This window comes from Narcine bancroftii, chromosome 1 (genome assembly GCF_036971445.1).
Source record: "Narcine bancroftii isolate sNarBan1 chromosome 1, sNarBan1.hap1, whole genome shotgun sequence".
Taxonomy (NCBI): Eukaryota; Metazoa; Chordata; class Chondrichthyes; order Torpediniformes; family Narcinidae; genus Narcine; species Narcine bancroftii.
This window is the reverse complement of record NC_091469.1, coordinates 103,753,661-103,779,782: the sequence shown is the minus strand read 5'-3', so window position 1 is coordinate 103,779,782 and position 26,122 is coordinate 103,753,661. Positions and strand designations below refer to the sequence as shown.

General features: G+C 38.5%; 1 protein-coding gene across 15 annotated transcripts in view; it reads right to left on the bottom strand.

The window, feature by feature from the left end:
* The window catches only part of exd3 (exonuclease 3'-5' domain containing 3), a 291,961-nt gene extending 280,908 nt beyond the window's left edge, over positions 1-11,053 (bottom strand). For 9 of the 15 annotated variants that reach the window (XM_069935233.1, XM_069935303.1, XM_069935286.1 and 6 more), the window contains exons 1-2: positions 9,420-9,511; positions 4,231-4,280 (exon numbers count right to left, since the gene is read on the bottom strand). The gene's annotated coding sequence lies outside the window, so the exon portion shown is untranslated. The other 6 variants (XM_069935253.1, XM_069935270.1, XM_069935262.1 and 3 more) reach the window with 6 other exon arrangements.
* Positions 11,054-26,122: the final 15,069 nt, after the last annotated feature.

Genomic DNA, 26,122 nt, shown 5'->3' with positions numbered 1-26,122 from the left:
AATAAAGACAATCACTTTTGATTTATAATGGAAATAAGATTTTCTTTTATCCAGATATCAATTTTGATTTGTTAAAAAAGAGAAAAGTTTAATCCAGTTAAAGATGTGCTATGGAAAAAAAGGCTATGGCTTTGTTTTGAGATATCCTGCTGTATTGAAAGTATTTGTCCTAGGCGGGAGGAATAGATTTTTTACAGAGCCTAATGAAGCAAAGGTTTATGCTGATTCATTGCCTGCTAAAGAACAACAGGTGGTTGCTGATATTTGAATTAATTATACCACTGAAATAATTTTACTGTAACTGAAATTACATTGCGGTTCAAGACAGTTTAAAGGGAGAGGAAGGTTTAACCTATAATGCATGTGATCTATTATATTTTGATAAGATCAGTGGATTATTAGACTGTTGGAAAAACTATAGTAAGGGATGGTACGGTATAAAGAGCAAGTTAGTTGGGAGTATGATGCTGACCACTGCAGAATCATAAGCACAAATGTAAGATTTTTCGCTTCCCGTATAATTCAGGGGATTACAGATGTTTTACCATCAAGTGCCTCTGGGGTTTTTCTTCACTTTCTTCTTTTTACTTCCTTTTATTATCTTTCCTTTTTTTTGTGAAAAGCCTAGATTGTCTATGAACGTAGACAAGTAGTATTAGGGGTGAACAAGGGGTGGGGGAGGGGGATACAGTCTAATACTGGTGTTTAATGGCACAAAAATAGAATTTTATTAGTATTAATATTAATGGAATTCATAAAACAATAAAGAGAAAAAGGTTATTAAGTTATACAAAAAAAAAATAAAGAGGATGTAGGTTTTTTTTACAAGAAACTCATTTATCAGAAATAGAACATGCAAAATTAAAGAGAGATTGGGTAGGAATGGTATTGTTTTCTTCATTTAACTCTAAAGCCAGAGAGGTAGTGATTTTAATAAATAAAAGTTTACTAATTAAAATATCAGATAAATCTATTGATAAAGCGGGAAGATGTGTGATGATAAATTGTCAAATTTATTTAGAATGTTGAACTGATGAATATATACATATGATTATATATTTATATATATGGAAATTTTATACAAGATGTTTTTATGCAATTAGCCAAGGCAAAGGGGAAAATAATCATGGGAGGAGATTTTAATTTTACTTTTGTTTCGAAGGTGGATAGATCAGTTGGAATTATGATTAAAAACAAGATAGTTAAAACTGAATTTTATGAATGAAATGCCACTTATTGATAGTTGGAGGAAGATGCATCCTGGTATTAGGGACTATTCATTTTATTCTTTTAGACATAAGACATATTCATAAATAGAAATGTTTTTAATTTCTTCTCAACTACAAGCAAGAGTTCAAAAGATTGAATACCAAGCAAGAATATTATCTGACCATTCTAGACACTAATGAACACTCTGTAACCAATAGGTTTGTGGTTTGGGACACTATGAAGGCTTATTTAAGAGGGCAAATAGTAAGTTATACAGCTACGATTTTAAAAAAAAAGAATATATGTCTGAAGTTAACCACTTGGAAAAAGAAATAAAGTTGGAAAAAGAATTACAGAGTCAAGTAATGATGAGAAACAAAGAATATTGGAATTTTAAAAATTGAAATTTAATGAAATACAAACATATAAAGTGGAGAGAGATAAAAGGCAAATTTGACAAATATATTATGAGTTGGGAGGCAGAGCCCATAAAGTTTTACCATGGCAATTGAAGACAGAGCAATTATCGAGAACAATAATAGTAAGTATTATATATTAGCCTTTAATGTCTATTATAATAATTAAGGGCTGGAATTTAAAGGTTAAAATCTTGTGTTTTTAATTCTTAGTTAATTTTGTGCCTGTCTCTTTAAGAGAACTATTGTTTGTAGTGTTACCATAGTGACTATGATGTAATATGTCATAATATTCGCCCAGGCTAACGGCTTGCTCTTTCATTCTACAAGATCTGAAGGAAGCGTGAGCACGAGAATTTTTTTTTTGAATTGTGTATTTCTTTAAAGTTTGGGTATCTCTTTGAAGTTTGGGTATCTCTTTGAAGATTGGGTATCTCTTTAAGATTGGGTATCTCTTTAAGATTGGGTATCTCTTTAAGATTGGGTATCTCTTTAAGATTGGGTATCTCTTTAAGATTGGGTATCTCTTTAAGATTGGGTATCTCTTTAAGATTGGGTATCTCTTTAAGATTGGGTATCTCTTTAAGATTGGGTATCTCTTTAAGATTGGGTATCTCTTTAAGATTGGTATCTTGTGACAGGTCCAGAGGACCCCAAAACCCAGCAGCAACAGAAATTCACCAAGACAAATGGTTACTTCAACAAAAGTTACTTTTAATTATCTTTAAACATAAAAACAGGATCAAACTTTAACTTATTAAGGTGGAAAGGGTGCAGAGAAGATTTACAAGGATGTTGCCTGGCTTAAAATACCTAGAATACAAAGAAAATTTGAAGAGGTTAGGACTTTATTCCTTGGAACGTAGACGATTGAGAGGGGATTTGATAGAGGTGTTTAAAATTATGAAGAGAATAGATAGACTAGATGCAAGTATACTCTTCCCCCTGAGAGCAGGGGAGGTTGAAACAAGACGACACAAGTTGAGGGTAAGGGGGCAAAATTTTAGGAGAAACATAAGAGGATGCTTCTTCACTCAGAGAGTGGTGACTGAATGGAGTAATCTTTCGGAGGAAATAGTTAGGCAGAGTCAATCCTTTCATTTAAGAGGAGGCTGGATATTTAAATGGATAAGAGGAAGTTAGAGGGTTATGGGCGTAGAATAGGCGGGGGGAGCTAGCTGAGTTGTTTGAGTAAACTGGCATGGACTTGTAGGGCCGAGATGGCCTGTTTCCATGCCATAAGCTGTTATATATGATAAAACTTAACCCCCTCCTATTTCTAAGTGCACGTGTATGTAATAGGTGTGTAAGTTCAGAAAAGTTCTTTGATTCACAGTCCATTTTAACTTCTCACTTCTCCAAGTTCACCAGTATCAGACAATTCTTATACTGTGCACAGAATTTAACATTTATGAATCTTCACCAGGCTTTGGTGCTTGAAAGGTAAATGGTTACTGATCAGGAAGGTTCTTGTCGGTTTTCAGACAGATTTTTGTTTTTGCTCGTTGAAAACACACAAACTGATTTCTTCCGACCAGCCACTTCAGTGTCTTGCCGAAGAAATTTGCCCCGTCAGGGTTTTATAGATGATAACTTCTTTCTTTCAGGTCACCACAGCTTTCCTTTTCTGTTTCCATTATCTCAGGCAAAACATTATACAGCAAACCATCTCCTCTTGTATGGACCACAAGGGCTTTGAACAGGCTGGGCTTTGAACAGGCTGAACTCAGAACTCACAACCCATCTTCAAAATGGGGTTTCAAACAAGCTTCCAAAAGCCACTGCAGAAAACCAGCAGTCTCTCTCTCTCTCACACACACTTAGAGGAAAATCTGTTTGACTCTCTCTGCTTCCTAAAACAGCACACTCCACCAAAACAGCTTGCTGACTCCCAAAATCAATGTATGAGAGATCTTATCAGTTTCCTGAGATGTGCACCTCATAGTAAAAATCTCCAGTACAGGAGTCGATTGTCTTTTCAGACTTGTCGGCACCACCTTATGCATAACTCTTGCATTTTAAAATGAGATCTGTGTTGAAGTGTTTGTATCTGTTTGCGACCAAACTAAAACCCCACAATCTATCTTCCAAAAAGATATCTATACATAATATAAAATATAACATAATCTGTCACAAGTTTGTATCTCTATCAAACAGTAAGTATTGTTATTCATCGTTATGAAAGTCTTAATGTGAAGCTATGCAAAATGTTTATCCTTTTTATCAACAAATTAAAACTACATAAAGTAACAGCCACAGAATTTGATTTGTTGGATTAAAGAGATCTAAATTTGGGATATCGCAGCTCATGCTTTGGAAGATGATACTCTGAAATTAGGATGCATTATCTAGAGTCAGAGTGAACTCACTCATCAGGAACAGTGTGTAAAGAGTGAGTTTTAAATATATTATTTTTGGACAGTATTTATAGACTGTTCATGGACCACAAATGAGAGACAAGGCCAAGGTCAGTAGCTGGAGGTTGTGACCAGTACCTGGATCAGATTTTGGACCTGAAAACAAGAGAATATTGGACCAGATGGAGTATCCAAAGAACAATTGAGAAATGGGTCAGTAACAATATAAGAAGGCAGATGAGCTTTACCTGAACTAGACGCTTGGTATTGTCCTTATGCTTTTGTTCAAATATGTCTGCTGAATGAACAAACAGATTTTGTTAGAGACTGTTCAAGAAGTATTTTTATTACTCTGTCAATTTAAATTCTACAGAATTGACAATACAAGCTCACACTGAAAGATCATGCCTCACCATAAAATATGGGTCCGGGAGGAATTATCAAGTCTATCTCAAGACCTTTGAAAAACAAATCATATTAATTTGAAGTCATGTTTTTGGTAAAATTGAAATTTCAACAACTAAAAACTATAACCAAGAAAAATTAAAACCATTAAAAAAGGGTAGTTCATTTACAACTAAATTATATTGAAATTACTTCTCTAGAGTACTACCCTCTAGAGAAGTAATTTCAATATAATTTAGTTGTAAATCTCTGGAATTTTCTGACCCAAATTACTGAAGGTCAGATAGTAGATAGATCCAAAGTGAAGATAGATAAATACTTGGAAGGTTGAGCAATTCAAAGTCATGGGAAATGGTACAGGAGAGCACAGATTAGTCATGATCATATTGGATGGCAGGGTGGTGACTTAATCCTGCTCATATTTTCTTATGTTCTGAATGATATTATTAGTCCATTAACAAACTAAAATGTCAGGGAAACTCCAATATAAAAAATGTACACAAGTCATTCACTATTAAATCAGGGACCCTGTTGTAAATGAGCAATGGAAGGAATCTAAGGGTATTACAGGGAGCAAGAGCTTTAGATAATGCTAGAGATCAAAATTAAACAAAAATGGGTGTGGCATAGTACAGGTCGAGTACCCTTTATCCGAAGGTCCAAAAAGTAAACAAAATTTCACACCAACATGACATCACAAGTGGAAAAAAATTCAACACCTGACTTGCCCTTGTGGGGATCTGACGCTCTGTTGGCACCAGTTTGATTACAATAACAATAAATAAAAATCTTTGCTTCTGGCCGGGAAGATGCCAAACAGGAGCTGAATTCAAGTCTTGAGCATCGGCAGCAGCAGGAGTCAGCAACGGTGACTCCATTCTCAACATCAGGTGCAGTTCCATCCGCGTCGAAGAAGTCGCCTCGGGTTCCCAGGTAGGAGTGGGAGCCTTGGACTCCTGGGCAGAAACTGGAACCGACAGTGGTAGTGGGGAGGTGTCGGGGACCGGCGGCAGCAGGGGGAAAGTGTCGGGGACCGGCGGCAGCAGTGAGGAGGTGTCGGGGACTGGCGGTGTCAGTGGGAGGGTGTCAGGGAGGTGCTCTTCTTTTGTAAGCAGAGATCTTTTTTTTGATAAGTACTAAACATTATTTCATGTGAAATTTCCAATTGTGGTGTCATGTCAGTGATCAAAAAGTTTGCTGTTGTTTGTTGTTGCTGTTTAACTGCTGACGCTACTGTGCTGCTTGGTTCCATTGTTCCAAAATCTGAAAAACCCCAAAATGTCTGGACCCTAGCATTTCAGATAAGGGGTACTCAACCAATATTCTGAATCTCACATTTATTATATCTTGATTTCTGTTCAGGTACCCTATTTACTCTCATACTTTCTTATGCTGCAGGTAACAATTTGGTCAATTAAGCCTCTGCCAGATCTCAAAGCATTCCCACCAGTCTCACCCCTTCATATTTCCCAGCAACCTATTCCCTCTCATATGTCAATCAACTCTTTATTCTCTTGTCACGTGCCTACACCAGGTACAATTTTTTTCTGGCAAATTAACCAATTCTGCACTTCAGTTACAGAATTTGGCATTCTTCCAAATTGATCAGTACTTTATGTTGATGTTATTTAATATTCTACACCACATGGTTCCTTTGAAAAAGCACAAAAAGTTCTCAATAACAGCTTGCAAATCTTCAAACCTGCCACTTGTACACTAATTCAGCCAAGATGGTCATTTCCTTATTCCATCTCAACAAATCTCAGGCCAAGAGAATTATAAGGCAACAGACAAAAGACAGCTGCAACAATCTGATCTTTAATACACAGAAGTGCTGGAGAAACTCAGTAGGTCATGCAGCGTTCATAGGAAGAAAAGCTATGAAAGAAGACTGGGCAGTGGGGCTGAGTGGGAAAGTGGATCTGCTCATGATTAAACGACGGGGGTGGGGGGGGGGCAGACTCGATAGGCTGAAAAGCCTATTTCTGCTCCTATGCCTTATGGTCTGATACATAAGCAACATTTTGGGCCTGAGCCCTTTGGCACGGTATGATGAAGGGCTCAGGCTCGAAATGTTCGTTATATATCTTTGCTTCTTATGAACGCTGTGTGACCTGCTGAGTTTCTCCAGCATTTTAATCTATTAAAGTATAATCACAGAGTCTACAGACTTTCTTGTTTAACTGCAACACTCTAAAGTCACTTTTATTGATCTCTCAGTTACTGCAGTTTCTTCAAAACTGATGGCAAAGGTTAAACATTACAGAGAATCTTACTAAGAGATCCTGAAGAAATAATCTTCATGGCCGGGCTCAGTACACTCTGTATCTGAGTACATAGAACATTACAGCATAGAACAGGCCCTTCAGTCCACTATGTGCTGACCGATGTAAACCTACTCAACAACAATGTAACTAACCCTTCCCTAACCCAAACTCATAACCCTTTATTTTTTTCTAACATTCATGTTCCCATCTGTCTTTCATGTACAACAATCATTGTGCTTTGTTGTTGATTAATTGTAGCAATTAAGCAAAATAAACTTTTAAAACAGCTGATTTTGCAAATTCTAAAGATTGATTCAACCTACATTTTTAAAAAAGTTTTTATTGATTCACTGTTACAGGTATCTAGAAATTATCTTACGAAAATCTGTAATCAGTATTGCTACTCTTTCATAATGTTCAAAATCACAATGAACACAAAATGAACGAGAACTGAGCTTCCATCTGATACCAAAGTCCTCACACGCAACGCTTTAACATGCAGGTCAATGGCACTGTTAGTAGAATCAACATCATAATCTGTGCAAGACACTCACACGGAGTATCCAACCCTGATCCTACAATTGTCAATCACAAACTTACTCACCCATTCCCACTGACCTGCACCACTTCCACAAAGCCCAATGTACACTTGGGGAACAGTATACCCCTAGATACTGTACATTATTTCTTCCTGGTCTCAGCAACAATTTATCAGTCATTTTGGGCTTTATACATCACATTTCCAGTATTTATCACTAGTAATTTCTCATTCCATTTACCTTCTCCTATTTATAACTCCAGACATACTTTCTGCTGTTTATTAGCCTCAACGATCTTCTACCATCCAGTACTTGTCATGCAATTTCTCCTGGTCTCCACTCCATCACAGACCTTCTCTCTGCTCTTCCCCCCTTTTACCTCCTCTTAAAGTTCCTATATCTCTTGTTTTCCTCAGCTCTAATAAAGGTTATCAGATGGAAACGTTAACCATGTTTCTCCATTTAAACTATCCTCAGATTGAATGGTGACAACAGGTGATTAAAAATTTATCAGTAGAAATATCCAATTTTTAAAAAGTTAATGACAATGGAGCTATTTTTAAATTTAACAATGCAACACTGTAGAAGCTGATTCTAGCCAATAAAATTCAGGATTCCCAATTACACACCATTAACCTACCAACCCTGTACATTTCTGGAGGATGGAAGGAAACTGAAGCACCCTAGGAAAACCCATGCAGGTCACGGGAGAACTTACAAATTCCTTACAGACAACACCAGATTTGAACCCAGGTCTCTGGTGCTACAGCAACTGTGCCACCAAGGTTCAAGATGCTGTATGAAATATAAATATTGAACCATGTCGATTTCAATTTCTACGGTACACAGATGAGCCGACTTATTGAACAAATGGAGACAACATGCATTCAAGTTCCATGTACATTCATGATGTCAATGAGTTGAACTACAAATTATTTCACAGAACTTGTACATCATTAAGGAACTGAATCAATCCACTTGGAATGACTTAAGATGCAGATGTTCTGCCCTTGTTACCATGAACATAAACCAATTAATCTCCTTCCCACTTTCTGCTGGAGGAAAAGAATCAGATGAAAAGGGTGAAGTCACCCAAAAGTTGGCTTGACCATGCCAAGTCCTCCATCAATGTCCAGGCCTCAGATGACTGACCTCCAACAACCAAAATGATCTTCCCATGAGACCATCTATGATTTTTTTTTTCTTGATTCTCATTGACTTCATATTTGTCAGGATTTCTTGATGCCACACCTAGCCAAATAGTCCCTTCTCACTCTCGCATCTGGAATTTTTTTTGTATACATTTGGTCCAAAACTCTGATGAAGTCAAAGCCAAGTGTTCCTGGTAATAATCAAACTCAGAATCAGTGAGCAAGTCATTGGTACATTGTCAAAGAGGATTGTGAATTGCACTTCCCATTATTTGTTAAGTGAATTGATAGGATGACAATTAATAAGAGCATGTCATTAGATTTTATATTAACGGTATAGCTTGATCAGGAATATGAAGAGAAAATAGGGTTGAGTCAGTTCATCTGAATTAATCTGAAATCAGATTCAAATCTTCCACACACAGCCTGAGTGACTTGCTTTAAACAAGAGAAAGGTCATTTGACCCTGAATGGAAGAGTCCAATATAATGTGGGAAGTGAAAAATGTCTGTATATCCTGTATTTTCTATTGTAATCAAGGTTAGATATGAAATTGGCCTAGAGATGGTGAGTATAGTATAGCTGAACAGTTCGTTGCAGATCGAAGGTTGGTGTGCACCCAAGGTGACTAACAGGATGATTTTCTTGTCATTATTTTCGGTTAAACGAGTCGATCAAGCCGGAAATGTAAACAGTGAAGAGAATGGTAACAGATGTCAACAAGTTCGAGGATTCCTTCCACAATGTTTTTACAAACAGCAATGATATATGACCAATATTTTGAGGAAAGAGGAAGCTGAATAGAGGGTTTAAAGTCCTTGAAATTCAGCGAAATTTAAGTTGGCTACTTCAGCACGCCCATAATTACTGGCAGGCCGTGGAGTACTTCAAAGGGCAGGCAGGCAGGCAGGCAGGGGATATGGTGGGGGTGGGGGGGTAACCAGAGGCAGGGCAGGGCTCGGCCGGTCGAGAACGTTCTTCCCCAGGCAACGCTGCCCTATCACACACCGCCTCCGCTCCAACTCATCAACAACTAAGGTGGCTTCTCATCTCGTCACTCGTGTTCCTCTCTCACCTTCTTTCCCCTCTGGGAGCACAGGCGCATAAATTACACATCCCTCTTCTCAGCCAACCGCTGCCGCTGTTTAACCCCAGTCGGCAACCGCAGAATCATTTCCGGGTATGAAACTCAACCTCATATCCGGTTTAGAGGCTCGGACCTTCTTTCCCAAAGTGCCCTGCCGCCACCGCCATGTTAATAAGGGCAAGGAACCTTGACATAGTGGCGTCGTTGGTCAGAGGGAACCCAGCTCAACTCGGGTTGGCAGGAGTCCCAGAAATTACAGGACACCTCCCGGATTTACTATAATTTTATTTGTACTATAGAACTTTAATTTTACTTCATTAAAACGAAAACATTAAATACAAGTAATGAACTTGTTTGAGGCCGCAGCCGACGAATGCACGTTTCTTTGAAACATGCCACGTTTGCATTCGTTGGCTGCAGCCAGTCAATCAGTTCTGCATTTGTGAAGGATCAGTGGAATAACCATATAACAGAAGTCACCTTAGTTGTTGATGAGTTGCAGCGGAGGCGGTGTGTGACAGGGCAGCGTTGCCTGGGGAAGAATGTTCTCGACCGGCCAAGCCCTGCCCTGCCTCTGGTACCGGTACCCCCCCCCCCCCCCCCACCAAATCCCCTGCCTGCCTGCCTGCCCTTTAAAGTACTCCACGGCCTGCCAGTAATTATGGGCGTGCTGAAGTAGCCAACTTAATATAGTACAGAAACAGGCCATCTTGGCCCCTCTAGTCCGCACAGATTTAAGTGAACTCCACTCATCCTACCTACTTGCTCCCTCTCCATAACTCATTGGTCCCCTCACATCCATGCACTCATCCAACCTTCTCTTAAATGATAAAATTGACCTTGCTGCAACCACCTCTTCCAGAAGGTCTTTCCACTCAGCCACCACTCTCTGTGAAGAAGCTTTCTGATATGTTACCTCTAAGGTTTTGCCCCCTAACCCTCAATTTATTACCCTTCCTTCCTATCTCACCTACCCTCAAGGGGAGCCTATTCACATCTACTCTGTCTATCCCCCTCAATTTTACATACCTCTATCAAATCCCCTCTCAACCTTCTACACTCCAATGAATGAAGTCCCAGTCTACTCAATCTTTGTCTGTATTCTAGATACTGCAATCCAGGCCACATATTAGTAAATCTTCTCTCCACCCCCTCTACCCTATTGATATCCTTCCTAGAATTTAAGGTTCCAGAACTGCACAAAATCTTCCAAACTTGGCCTCACCAATGCCTTAAACAGTCCCAACATCACCTCCCAGCTCCTATATTCTATGCTATGATTTATAAAGGCCACCATGAACACTGGATTTCTGAGTTTCACATAACCCCTGTGTCCTGCTCCTGTTATCTCTCCCCCTCCTCCCCAGTGATCTCCCCCAGCTGCCCCTCCATTCTCCCTTCTGTCTAGTCTTATGGACTGCCCTCCCATCTTGTGCCATCTCCACTTTTCGCTTCAGTCTGTGTAAGGATCCAAAACTTTGACCATCTCTCTCCACAGACATTGTCTAACCTTCCGGGTTCCTCTACCTTCATTCTTTATTCCTCGTTCTGGTGGTCTGTCACCTAAAGGCAAAATAGGACCAGGCTTGGTCAATTCTTGAGTTGGTAAGATAGCAAAATATTTGTAATACTACAAAATTATTCTTAATTGTTCTAAATAATTTGAAATTCTAACTGAAATTCTAAATTCTAACTGTAACTGTACAATTAAGATGAGTAAATCTTGGAAAGCAGCCACCAAGTATTTCATTCTCACAATTTACTCAACTTAATTGTACAAACATGGAGACAGCGTGGAGGCCCAAGTACCTAGACATCAACCCCAGCTCACCAACAGCTGCCGAGGAGCGGTGACGCTGGTGTATGATTCTCATGAACTGTTAGGAATGAAGAATGTAATATTGCCAAGTCATTCTTAATTGTTCTAAATTATAACTGAAATTGTACAATGGAGTAAAGCTTGGAAAGCAGCCAAGTTTTTCATTCTCACAACAATATTTTTCATTTGTGTTTTGTAATTTAACTCCAACATGCCAAATGAAAATGTAAATTTTGTGATGAATTCTCTGAAGAATGGACATTTATTAAACAAGGGAGGGAACGGGTATTAAAAGTGAATTTACCTCTTGATCCATTGTTGTTTTTACTAGGAGATATTAAGTCGATAGCTTTAAGACTGAGACTGACTGTATCAAATTGAATTTCTGCGTTTGACTTTGGCTGTTTCAAAAAATGTTTAGCTATTCCATGGAAATCTGACTCGGTTTTAGGTATGAAAAGATAGCATAATAAAATGAAAGCTTGTATTCCTTTAGAAAAGATTACATATAATTTAAGAGATAAATATTTTTTCTTTACTAAAGTTTGGAGCCCTTATTTGAAAATTATTGGTGTTAAAATTTGATCTCTCGACCCGCTTCAATGGATGCCTCCATTCTTGCAGCCAAAAAGTTTAAATGTTACATGATGATCTCCTTTTTCTTTCTTTGTAGGTGGGAAAGGGTGGAGGGAAGGTATTAGTAGGGTGGTTGGGGGTTTGGGTTTTTTTTAATACGAACAATTAATCACAATCAATTAAACAATTATCTATCAATATGTTATGTGATTTTAAATTTTAAATAAAATATTTAAAAAAAACAAGGGAGAAGTTGTTTTGAGTATGCAATTGTTTATTCAATATAGAAAATAGCGGTAAGTTGGATATAAAGAAGCATAAACAAACAACAAAGCAATGTATGCTTTCTTCGATTACAAAAGAAACTGATAAAATAACAAATTTCTTAATTAGGAGAAATAAAGAAGAAGAAGAAGAGATAAAATAAGAGCTGCAGCAGTTGTAATGGCCTTCCACACTCTTCATCATCATCAGTCATTCAGTTCAAATGACTGTATGAATATGCTTTTACTGGGAATATTTTCTGATTCCAAAATTCCATCCACATTTTCAAGTGCTAGAATGAAATCTACTGCAAAAGTAAAAAAAAATGTAATAGCTCCATATACCATTGCAGAGATTGTCAAAGAAATAAATGCCTTGTCTTTTTATGGTATATCCATGGATGCAGATCACAACGCAGAAAATTTATTCCCTTTAATTGTGCAATTTTTCCCCGAGAACAAGACTTGTTGATAAAGCTGTTGTGAGTAAAATCTCTTCCAGATAAGACCTCAGAAACGACTGTATCGCAAGCTTTTGCAGAAAAACTCTTATTGGGTTAGGAGTTAATGAGAAAAATTCTACAGCTTTTGGTGGAGATAAATACAAATACTAATTTTGGTGGATGTTTGTGTAAAGGTGCGAATAATGTCTATTCAAAGTTGAAGCAAATATAAATGATTCTATGGAATGTATTGGCTGTCCTGTTCATATTCTGTCTGCATAATGCTGCTCAAACTGCATCTGATGTCCTTTCTACTGTCATTGAAGGAATTGTCACAAAATTGTTTTCTTACTTCAGCATTTGTACTGTTTGAACTGATCAATTGAAGGATTTTTGTGATTTTGTTGGCATTCAGTATTCTTCAGTCGCATTCGAAACCCCATTAGGTCTGTAATAAATACAGATGAAAAAAATCGTCCGTTTATTTGAAGCACTGAGCAAAACAAGGGTCAGTTAAGGAGAGCTGCCATCAGTGAAATATTATTTATATTAAATAATATCACTTTATCTTTTTTAACCTCAATGTACATGTGTATATGCAAATTAGAAATAATTTGAATTTAAATTTGAACAGGTGTACTGTATTTCTATTTGGCAAATCTGGTAACCCTAATCTCCACTCACTGAGCTCCACTTCATGCCCCAACCCACCACCCCACAACTCATTGGTTCCCCCTACACACTTCCTCATTTATTGACCCAACTCCCCATTCTTCCCTGTTCATCAACTCGTTCACTCCTCCAACCCAACACTACTCTCCACAACTCCTCACCCCCCCATTTCCCGACAAATCAACCCAATTCACCATCTCAGCCCGTAACCCTTACTCAGTGCACCATCTCCCCAGCCGCTCCAACATTCCCTTTCCAACTCGTCAATGAACTCACCATCCCCATAACCCCACCCAAAAATCCCAACTCCTCACTCTCTGAAGATACTGCCTCCAAATGCCTTGTCCAGCTTCTAATACTCTTAACCCTTCCCAATACACCATCACCTCTTCAATGTCACCTCTCCATGAATTCACTTCACCCTCAATACACCACGCATCAATACATTGAAAATATCACCACCACTCTCAGTACTCTGAACTCAACAAACTATTCTATTCAGTTCTACTGGCAAAATGGACCCCACCCAACCTACTACGCAAACATCCTCTGTAAGTTACATAGTCTGTACACACCTTTAAAACTGAACAACTCTGTCTAGACACTATACACAAGCCACTTTACAAATCATACACACACATGCACCCTACATCTACACCAATAGCTACAATCTATACATCCTCTTCTATATCCATCTTACAAGCTGCATATACCCCACACCACAAACTACATGCATGTACTGCAAACAACTTAATTCTCCAAACAACAGCACATAATGCACATCCTACAAACCCAAATACCCAAAACTGCAAGCCACACATACCACATGCTACAATATACATACCCTGCTCTACAATCTACCTGCATACTACCTGGCCAACTATAGAGATCCTATCCTGTAACTACACCTCCTCAAACTAAGAAACTAAATGTACCCCACTCCACAAACTGCATACCATCTCCTGTCTGCCTACACTCCAGTCTACAAACAACACACATACCCTTACAAACTATACATAGTCTCTGTAATCCATATGCACACTTCCCTGCAATCAGTGCACATACATGCCATACGAACTCATTTAAATTAAATTAAAATTTATTTATAACACAGTAAAAGCTGATTCTGGCCATTGAAATCCTTGCCTCCCCAGAAAAAAAGAATAATCTTTACTAGTGGGATTTAAAAATCCCATATATCAGACACTCCCATATTGGATAAGAAAGACTATTGCCAAAGATGATTGGAGAAATTAACCTTTCTATTTGAAGAATGAACCAACACGGTGTTTAGATGACAGTTAAAATCCCCACCTAAAATTAGTGAATATTAAGATAAATCTGGTAATAGGGCAAAAAGAATTTTAAAAAATGCTGGTTCATCCACATTCGGAGTTTAACTATTAGCTAAAACAATTAATGTATTATGATATAGTGCCCCATTTTTATCTATGATGCTATTAAGGAGTAGAAATGGGACTTTTGTTGAATTAAAATGGAGACACCCCTGACTTTAGCTTCTGGAGATGAATGGTAACATTGCCCTGCCCATTTAAACATTAGTCTATCTTTTAAAAAAAAATATTTTTGCACTATGAGCCATATCAATAACAACATCCACAAATGATCATCAACAATATATACATAGAGACATTTGTTCTTTTCCCCCACTTCCTCTCTCCCGTTCCCCACCCTCATCAAAAATCAATAAATGATAAAATACTTAAAACAAAGAAATAACCAAAAAAAGGAAAAAAATTGTATCATCTATTTTCACATATTTAAATCTTATTGTGCTCATAATTATGTTGTTTTACGAGATGGAGGTTTGTGGTCGTCGTTCTCCGATATATTTTATGTATGGTTCCCAAATTTGTTCGAATTATGTACACTTGTCTTTCAGGTTGTATGTATTTTTTTCTAATGGAATACACTTGTTCATTTCTGTAAACCACTGTTGTATTTTAAGGTTTGTTTCCAATTTCCAGGTTGTCATAATACATTTTTTGGCCACTGCTAGCGCGATCATAATAAATTTTATTTGGGCTTTTTCTAATTTTAGTCCTAATTTTTTGTCTTTTATATTATTTAACAGAATTTTTTTGGATCTTTTGGTATATTATTTTTTGTGATTTTGTTTAATATTAGGTTTAGATCTTCCCAGAAAGTTTTTATTTTTGAGCATGTCCAAATTGCATGTAATGTTGTTCCAATCTCTTTTTTGCAATGAAAACATCTATCTAAAGCTGTGGGGTCCCATTCTTTTAATTTCTGAGGAGTAATGTATAATCTGTGTAGCCAGTTATATTGAATCATACATCATCTACTATTTAATCTGTTCCTCATTGTTCCTATACATTCCATGTTTCGATCTTTATCTCTGTGTTTGAATCTTTTCCCAACTGTTTCAGTTTATACTTTATTTCATCTTCTTTATATTGAAATTTGATGGACATGTTGGTAATAATTTTTTAAATTATCATTGTGTCTGTGATTAAATATTCATAGTTGCTACTTTCTGGAATCTCAAGCTATTTCCCAATATATCTTTTAGATAAGTTTTCAATTGGCAATATGTAAATATTGTACTTTGTGTTATTCCATATTTATCTTTTAATTGCTCAAATGTTAATAAATTATTTCCCAAATAATTAAAATTATATCCTTTCTTCCATAGTATCTGTTTTGTCAAGTTAAATTCTTTCCACTTCTTTAAGAGCTCGAAGCTAATGTCTGGACAAAAAAATATTTTTTGTCCTTCATATTCGAGAGGCTGCTTATTTCCTTTTACTTTATCTTTTGCCCTCTCTAATAATTTTTCTATTGTTGTGTGTCTTAGTAGTTTTATTATTATGGAATGTGGTTTTTGGTTTGAATAAGGCTTTGGTGCCAATGTTCTATCATTAGTCTATCCCATGCGACTCCCCCTTCAAAACAAGCGTCACATCACCCTCATCAGTGTCTATGCTCCAACCCTCCAGGCGGAACCAGCAGAAAAGGACAAGTTCTACACCGACCTGCGCAACCTCATCCAACGCACCCCTACAGCCGACAAGGTTGTCATCCTGGGCGACTTCAACGCTCATGTCGGCAAAGACTCAGAAACCTGGCCAGGAATCCTGGGCAAGCATGGCGTCGGCAAGTGCAACGACAATGGGCGCCTCCTGTTGGAGCTCTGCGCAGAACAGCGGCTCGTCATTACAAACACCCTTTTTCAGCAGAGGGACAGCCTTAAGACCACCTGGATGCATCCCCGATCCAAACACTGGCACCTCCTGGACTACATCCTGGTGCGAGAAAGTGACAAACGAGATGTGCTCCACACCAGGGTCATGCCTAGCGCGGAATGCCACACTGACCACCGGCTGGTTTGCTGCAAGCTCAACCTTCACTTCAAGCCAAAGCCCAGGAACAATAAAGCCCCCAGAAAGAGGTTCAATGTTGGAAACCTGCAGTCAGACGAAGCGAGAGGAAACTTCCAGGCAAACCTCAAAGCAAAGTTCGACGATACAACCCGCCTCACGGACCCGTCCCCTGAAACCCTCTGGGATCAGTTGAAGACTACCATACTGCAATCCACTGAAGAGGTACTGGGCTTCTCCTCCAGGAAAAACAAGGACTGGTTTGACGAAAACAGCCAGGAAATCCAGGAGCTGCTGGCAAAGAAGCGAGCTGCCCACCAGGCTCACCTTACAAAGCCGTCCTGTCCAGAGAAGAAACAAGCCTTCCGTCGTGCATGCAGCCATCTTCAGCGCAAACTCCAGGAGATCCAAAATGAGTGGTGGACTAGCCTCGCCAAACGAACCCAGCTCAGCGCGGACATTGGCGACTTCAGGGGTTTCTACGAGGCTCTAAAGGCTGTGAACGGCCCCTCACCCCAAGTCCAAAGTCCGCTGCGCAGCTCAGACGGCAAAGTCCTCCTCAGCGACAAGATCTCCATCCTCAACCGATGGTCAGAACACTTCCAATCTCTTTTCAGTGCCAACCGCTCAGTCCAAGATTCCGCCCTGCTCCAGCTCCCTCAACAGCCCCTAAGGCTAGAGCTGGATGAGGTTCTCACCCTGGATGAGACATATAAGGCAATCGAACAACTGAAAAGTGGCAAAGCAGCAGGTATGGATGGAATCCCCCCAGAGGTCTGGAAGGCTGGCGGCAAAACTCTGCATGCCAAACTGCATGAGTTTTTCAAGCTTTGTTGGGACCAAGGAAAACTGCCTCAGGATCTTCGTGATGCCACCATCATCACCCTGTACAAAAACAAAGGCGAAAAATCAGACTGCTCAAACTACAGGGGAATCACGTTGCTCTCCATTGCAGGCAAAATCTTTGCTAGGATTCTACTAAATAGAATAATACCTAGTGTCGCCGAGAATATTCTCCCAGAATCACAGTGTGGCTTTCGCGCAAACAGAGGAACTACTGACATGGTCTTTGCCCTCAGACAGCTCCAAGAAAAGTGCAGAGAACAAAACAAAGGACTCTACATCACCTTTGTTGACCTCACCAAAGCCTTCGACACCGTGAGCAGGAAAGGGCTTTGGCAAATACTAGAGCGCATCGGATGTCCCCCAAAGTTCCTCAACATGATTATCCAACTGCACGAAAACCAACAAGGTCGGGTCAGATACAGCAATGAGCTCTCTGAACCCTTCTCCATTAACAATGGCGTGAAGCAAGGCTGTGTTCTCGCACCAACCCTCTTTTCAATCTTCTTCAGCATGATGCTGAACCAAGCCATGAAAGACCCCAACAATGAAGACGCTGTTTACATCCGGTACCGCACGGATGGCAGTCTCTTCAATCTGAGGCACCTGCAAGCTCACACCAAGACACAAGAGAAACTTGTCCGTGAACTACTCTTTGCAGACGATGCCGCTTTAGTTGCCCATTCAGAGCCAGCTCTTCAGCGCTTGACGTCCTGCTTTGCGGAAACTGCCAAAATGTTTGGCCTGGAAGGCAGCCTGAAGAAAACTGAGGTCCTCCATCAGCCAGCTCCCCACCATGACTACCAGCCCCCCCACATCTCCATCGGGCACACAAAACTCAAAACGGTCAACCAGTTTACCTATCTCGGCTGCACCATTTCATCAGATGCAAGGATCGACAATGAGATAGACAACAGACTCGCCAAGGCAAATAGCGCCTTTGGAAGACTACACAAAAGAGTCTGGAAAAACAACCAACTGAAAAACCTCACAAAGATAAGCGTATACAGAGCCGTTGTCATACCCACACTCCTGTTCGGCTCCGAATCATGGGTCCTCTACCGGCACCACCTACGGCTCCTAGAACGCTTCCACCAGCGTTGTCTCTGCTCCATCCTCAACATCCATTGGAGCGCTTTCATCCCTAACGTCGAAGTACTCGAGATGGCAGAGGTCGACAGCATCGAGTCCACGCTGCTGAAGATCCAGCTGCGCTGGATGGGTCATGTCTCCAGAATGGAGGACCATCGCCTTCCCAAGATCGTGTTAATATGGCGAGCTCTCCACTGGCCACCGTGACAGAGGTGCACCAAAGAAAAGGTACAAGGACTGCCTAAAGAAATCTCTTGGTGCCTGCCACATTGACCACCGCCAGTGGGCTGATAACGCCTCAAACCGTGCATCTTGGCGCCTCACAGTTTGGCGGGCAGCAACCTCCTTTGAAGAAGACCACGGAGCCCACCTCACTGACAAAAGGCAAAGGAGGAAAAACCCAACACCCAACCCCAACCAATATACACATATACACATATACAGAGCCCACCTCACTGACAAAAGGCAAAGGAGGAAAAACCCAACACCCAACCCCAACCAATATACACATATACAGTGCCATTTTCTAACCCCCCCCTCCCTCCTCCCATCCCACCCTCCCTACCTCCCCCCTCCCATCCATTTAAGGTATAAAATCTAGGATACATTAAACCAGTCAGACAATGTTGTCATTCAATAAAAATACACCAGAAATTCTACTGAGTCCATTCTTTTCATTTCCTTTTCCTTCCGTTAACTTAGGTAATGATTGTCCCCGGTAGGTTTTCGCTATTGTATTTAATGTAAGGCTCCCATATTTGTTCGAATATTTCAATATTATTTCTTAAACTATATGTTATTTTTTCTAATGGAATACATTTATTCATTTCTATATACCATTGTTGTATTTTCAAATTATCTTCCAATTTCCAGGTTGACATAATACATTTTTTTGCTACGGCTAGAGCTATCTTAACAAATCTTTTTTGTGCATCCTCCAAATCAATTCCAAATTCTTTGTTTTTTATGTTACTTAGGAGGAAGATCTCTGGATTCTTTGGTATATTGTTTTCTGTTATTTTATTTACTATCTGATTTAGATCTTCCCAAAATTTTTCTACTTTCTCACATGTCCAGATTGCATGAATTGTTGTTCCCATTTCTTTTTTACATCGAAAACATCTATCAGATACTGTTGGGTCCCATTTATTTAACTTTTGAGGTGTAATGTATAGCCTGTGTATCCAGTTATATTGTATCATACGTAACCTTGTATTTATTGTATTTCTCATCGTTCCGGAGCATAACTTCTCCCATGTTTCCTTTTTTATCTTTATATTTAAATCTTGTTCCCATTTTTGTTTAGTTTTACCATTTGTTTCCTCATTCTCCTTTTCTTGCAGTTTAATATACATATTTGTTATAAATCTTTTGATTATCATTGTATCCGTAATCACATATTCAAGGTGAATATGGCAAACTCAAACTGCTTCCTAATTTATCCTTCAAGTAGGATCTCAATTGGTAATATGCCAGCGCTGTATCTTGAGTTATATTGTACTTATCTTTCATTTGTTCAAAGGATAAGAATCTATTTCCTGAAAAACAATTTTCTATTCTTTTAATCCCTTTTTTTTCCCATTCTCTAAAGGAAAGGTTATCTATTGTAAAAGGTAGTAACTTGTTTTGCGTCAATATTAGTTTTGGTAATTGATAATTTGTTTTATTTCTTTCTACATGAATCTTCTTCCAAATATTGAGGAGATGATGTAATACTGGAGAACTTCTATGTTGTACCAATTTTTCATCCCATTTATATAATATGTGTTCAGGTATCTTTTCCCCTATTTTATCTAATTCTAATCTCGTCCAATCTGGCTTTTCCCTTGTTTGATAGGTATCTTAATTGTGCGGCTCTATAATAATTTTTAAAATTTGGCAGTTGTAAGCCTCCTTGTTTATACCATTCTGTTAATTTATCTAGTGCTATCCTCGGTTTCCCCCCTCTCCATAAAAATTTCCTTATTATTTTCTTTAACTCCTTGAAGAATTTCTCTGTCAGTTGTATTGGCAATGCCTGAAATAAGTATAATATCCTTGGAAAAATGTTCATTTTAATACAGTTTATCCTTCCTATTAGTGTTAGTGGTAAATCTTTCCAATGCTCAAAATCGTCCTGTAATTTTTTCATTAGTGGATAATAATTGAGTTTATATAGTTGGCCGAGATTTTTGTTTATTTGTACACCTAGGTATCTTATTGCTTGCATTTGCCATCTAAATGGTGATTCCTTCTTAAATTTTGAGAAATCCGCATTATTCATAGGCATTGCTTCACTTTTATTTACGTTGATCTTGTAACCCGACACTTCTCCATATTCCTTCAATTTCTTATATAATTCTTTTATTGATAGTTCTGGTTCTGTTAAGTACACTATAACATCATCCGCAAATAAACTGATTTTATATTCCTTGTCTTTTATTTTTATTCCTTTTATATTATTTTCTGTTCTTATCAATTCTGCTAGTGGTTCTATAGCTAACGCAAACAATAAAGGTGATAGTGGGCATCCCTGCCGTGTTGACCTGCTTAAGTTAAATTGCTTTGATACATGTCCATTTACTGTCACTTTCGCTAACGGTCCCTTATATAATGCTTTAATCCAATTAATATACTTCTCCGGTAAACTGAATTTTTGCAATACTTTGAACAAATAATTCCATTCTACTCTGTCAAAGGCCTTCTCTTCGTCTAAAGGAACTGCTACTGTAGGTGCTTTATTCCCTTCTACTGCATGAATTAAGTTAATAAATTTACAAATATTGTCTGTTGTGCGTCTTTTTTTGATAAATCCAGTTTGGTCTAAATTTACCATTTTCGGTACATACTCTGCTAATCTGTTTGCTAATAGTTTAGCTATTATCTTATAATCTGTGTTAAGTAAAGATATTGGTCTATATGACGCTGGTGAGAGTGGATCTTTCCCTTGCTTTAGTATTACTGTAATTATTGCTGTTTTACATGAATCTGGTAAGCTTTGTGTTTTATCAATCTGGTTGATTACTTCCAGGAGGGGCGGAATTAATAAGTCTTTAAATGTTTTGTAGAATTCTATTGGGAATCCATCCTCTCCTGGTGTCTTATTATTTGGTAATTTTTTTATTATCTCTTGTATTTCTACTATTCCAAATGGCTCTGTTAATTTATTTTGTTCCTCTATTTGTAGTTTTGGTAGTTCAATTTTAGTCAGAAATTCATCTATTTTCCCTTCTTTCCCTTCGTTTTCAGTTCGGTATAATTGTTCATAGAATTCTCTAAAGTTTTCCTTAATTTCTTTTGGATTATATGTAATTTGTTTGTCTTTTTTCCCTGATGCCAATACCATTTTCTTAGCTTGTTCTGTCTTAAGCTGCCATGCTAGGATTTTGTGCATTTTTTCACCTAGTTCATAATATTTCTGTTTTGTCTTCATTATATTCTTCTCCACCTTATATGTTTGTAGTGTTTCATATTTTATTTTTTTATCCGCCAATTCTCTTCTTTTAGTTGTATCTTCCTTCATTGCTAATTCTTATTCTATATTTACTATTTCCCTTTCCAACTGCTCTGTTTCCTGATTATAGTCCTTCTTCATCTTGGTTACATAACTTATTATTTGCCCTCTAATGAATGCTTTCATTGCATCCCATAGTATAAACTTATCTTCCACTGATTCCGTATTTATTTCAAAATACATTTTTATTTGTTTTTCAATAAATTCTCTAAAATCCTGCCTTTTAAGTAACATGGGGTTTAATCTCCATCTATACATACTTGGAGGGATGTCCTCTAACTTTACTGTCAATATTAAGGGTGAATGGTCCGATAGTATTCTAGCTTTATATTCTGTTTTTCTTACTCTGTCTTGCATACGAGCTGATAACAAAAATAGGTCTATTCTTGAGTATGTTTTATGTCTAGCCGAGTAATATGAATATTCCTTTTCCTTTGGGTGTTGTTTCCTCCATATATCCAAAAGTTGCATTTCTTCCATCGATTTAATTATAAATTTGGTTACTTTATTCTTTCTGTTAATTTTTTTCCCAGTTTTGTCCATATTTCAATCCAAATTCAGGTTGAAATCCCCTCCTATTAATATGTTCCCTTGCGTATCTGCTACTTTCAAAAAGATATCTTGCATAAACTTTTGATCTTCTTCGTTAGGTGAATATACATTGAGTAGATTCCAAAACTCCGAATATATCTGACATTTTATCATTACATATCTCCCTGCTGGATCTATTATTTCCTCTTCTATTTTAAATGGCACATTTTTACTAATTAATATAGCTACTCCTCTTGCTTTTGAATTATACGATGCTGCTGTTACGTGTCCTACCCAATCTCTCTTTAATTTCTTGTGCTCCAATTCAGTTAAATGTGTTTCTTGCACAAATGCTATATCAATTTTTTCTTTTTTCAGTAAATTTAGCAGTTTCTTCCTTTTAATTTGGTTATGTATTCCATTAATATTTAAAGTCATATAGTTCAACGTAGCCATTTTATACTTTGTTTATCTTCCCTTTCTGTTTCTCCATCATTACCTTTCCTTCTTATCCATTTCTGTTTTCTTGTTTTGATCCCTTTATAAGACAACATTCCTAAAACATCAAACATTTTCCTTATTCTCCTATTTAAAACTTCTTTAGCCCCAATCTCCCCTTCCCCTCCTGAGTTGTCCTTTATCCCTTGTCGGACAACCACATCTCCCCTCTCCATTTGGATTTGCGAATTCACTCGCAAGCGTCAGCTCATTTTTCAGTGACCGCAACTCCTCCCCACCCAGCCTCCCCCAGAAAAGATTTCACTTTTCATATGTAACAAAGGTCACTCTTTTAGTTCCCTCCTTATTCCCTCTATTCCATTTCCTTCCCTTATTAATTCTTGTCTATACTATCTATATTTTCCTCTAAATACGGATGCATTCATGTCTGCACATTATACATATACACACATATACCTCTTTACCCACATACATATAAATCGTGATCATTTTTACTCTTATTACATATCTTCATCTCTCTGGTTGTTTTGTAGTTGTTCTGCAAATTTCCTTGCTTCCTCTGGATCCGAGAATAGTTTTTTTTCCATAAGATCGTTTTCGATGTATTGAACTCCTTTCTCTTCTTCAGGAGTTCAAAACTTGTGTGTCTTTTTAGTTCGCAGTCTTTTGTACTCTCGTTACACGTCTTCATCCCTCAGTCTATTTTGTAATTGTTCTGCAAATTTTCGTGCTTCCTCTGGATCCGAGAATAGTCTGTTTTGTTGTCCTGGAATAAATATTTTCAATACCGCTGGATGCTTTAGTATAAATTTATACCCTTTCTTCCATAAAATCGCCTTTGCTGTATTGAACTCCTTTCTCTTCTTCAGGAGTTCAAAACTTATGTCTGGATAAATGAAGAATTTTTGCCCTTTGTACTCCAGTGGCTTGTTGCCCTCTCTTACTTTTTCCATTGTCTTCTCCAGTACCTTTTCTCTTGTAGTATATCTTAGGAATTTTACTAAAATAGATCTTGGCTTTTGTTGTGGTTGTGGTTTAAAGGCCACTACTCTATGTGCCCTTTCTATTTCCATTTCTTGCTGTAGTTCTGGACATCCTAGGATCCTGGGGATCCAATCTTTTATAAACTCTCTCATATTCTTGCCTTCTTCATCTTCCTTAAGGCCCACTATCTTTATGTTATTTCTTCTGTTATAATTTTCCATTATATCTATTTTCTGAGCTAACAGTTCTTGTGTCTCTATAACTTTTTTATTAGATTCCTCTAATTTCTTTTTTAAGTCCTCTACCTCCATTTCTACTGCTGCTTCCCGCTCTTCCATCTTGTCCATTCTCTTTCCCATTTCTGTTAAGGTCATATCTATTTTATTCATTTTCTCTTCTGTATTGTTTATTCTTCTTCTTAAATCATTAAATTCTTGCGGTTGCCATTCTTTAAATTACTCCATGTATTCTTTAATAAGAGAAAGTATATCCTTTATCTTGCCTTTCCCTTCTTCTTCTATTTCACTGTACTCTTCCCCTTCCTCTTCTTCTTCCTCTGGGTTGGCCATCTGTTGTTTCTTTGTTGCCCTTTTCTTCTCTTCTTTCTTGTTTTCGTTGTCTTCTATGTTCTCCTCTTGCTGCAGGTGTTCTGCAGCTGTCATTGCCGGCTGTGGAGATCGACTCCCCAGCTGGTCACCCCTCCCGTCGCTGTGTTTTTTTGCATGCGCATCGCGCACTTTTACTCGGCTCAGCGAGCCATTTTTGTAGTCCACTTTCTACCGACCTGAGGGAGCGGGTTTCTCTCTCCACCGCGGGCCTCTTCGAACAGGTAAGGCCTTCTCCTTCTTCTTCCGTTGTCTTCTCTTCCTCTCTTCTTACCGTTGATTTCAATTTTTCTTTTTTCGTCGCCATCTTCTTTTCACCTTTATACTCACTTTTCTTTAATTTTTATTTTTGTGCCTTTGTGTTTTCCTTTGTTTTTTCCGACTTTTCTGGAGAGGGCTGGAGTTCACCGTCCGGCCACTACTCCATCACGTGACTCCTCCAACCTCTGAGTACTTCGATGTTAGGGATGAAGTCGCACCAATGAATGTTGAGGATGGAGTGGAGACAACGCTGGTGGAAGTGTTCTAGGAGCCGTATGTGATGCCGGTAGAGGACCCATGATTCAGAGCCGAACAGGAGTGTGGGTATGACAACGGCTCTGTATACACTTCTCTTTGTGAGGTTTTTCAGTTGGTTGTTTTTGCAGACTCGTTTGTGTAGTCTTTCAAAGGCGCTATTTGCCTTGGCGAGTCTGTTGTCTATCTCTTTGTCGATCCTTGCATCTGATGAAATGGTGCAGCCGAGATAGGTAAACTGGTTGACTGTTTTGAGTTTTGTGTGCCCGATAGAGATATGGGGGGGCTGGTAGTCATGGTGGGGAGCTGACTGATGGAGGACCTCAGTCTTCTTCAGGCTGACTTCCAGGCCAAACATTTTGGCAGTTTCCGCAAAACAGGACGTCAAGCGCTGAAGAGCTGGCTCTGAATGGGCAACTAAAGCGGCATCGTCTGCAAAGAGTAGTTCACGGACAAGTTGCTCTTGTGTCTTGGTGTGAGCTTGCAGGTGCCTCAGATTGAAGAGACTGCCATCCGTGCGATACCGGATGTAAACAGCGTCTTCATTGACACGATGGCCAGTGGAGAGCTCGCCATATAACACGATCTTGGGAAGGCGATGGTCCTTCATTCTGGAGACGTGACCTACCCAGCGCAGTTGGATCTTCAACAGCATGGATTCGATGCTGTTGGCCTCTGCCATCTCGAGTACTTCGATGTTAGGGATGAAGTAAACAAAAAGACCAGGATAGAAAGAATGGATTTGATTAATCAAATTAAACAGATTTACCTACAATTTGCCCAAAGTAAAGTCCCGGAGTTATTTAAGAATAGAAGTGAACTCAAAACCAAATTTGATCTACTTTCCACTTGTCCAATTGGACAACAGATATTGAGAACTAAGAGACAATTTTATATCTACGGAGAGAAATCTGGAAAATTGCTAGCCAATCGATTGAAAGCTATTTCAATTTAAAAAAAAAACCAAATTAATATGATTTATCTCTCTGATGGTACAATAACCACTGACCATTCTAAAATAAATAATGTCCTT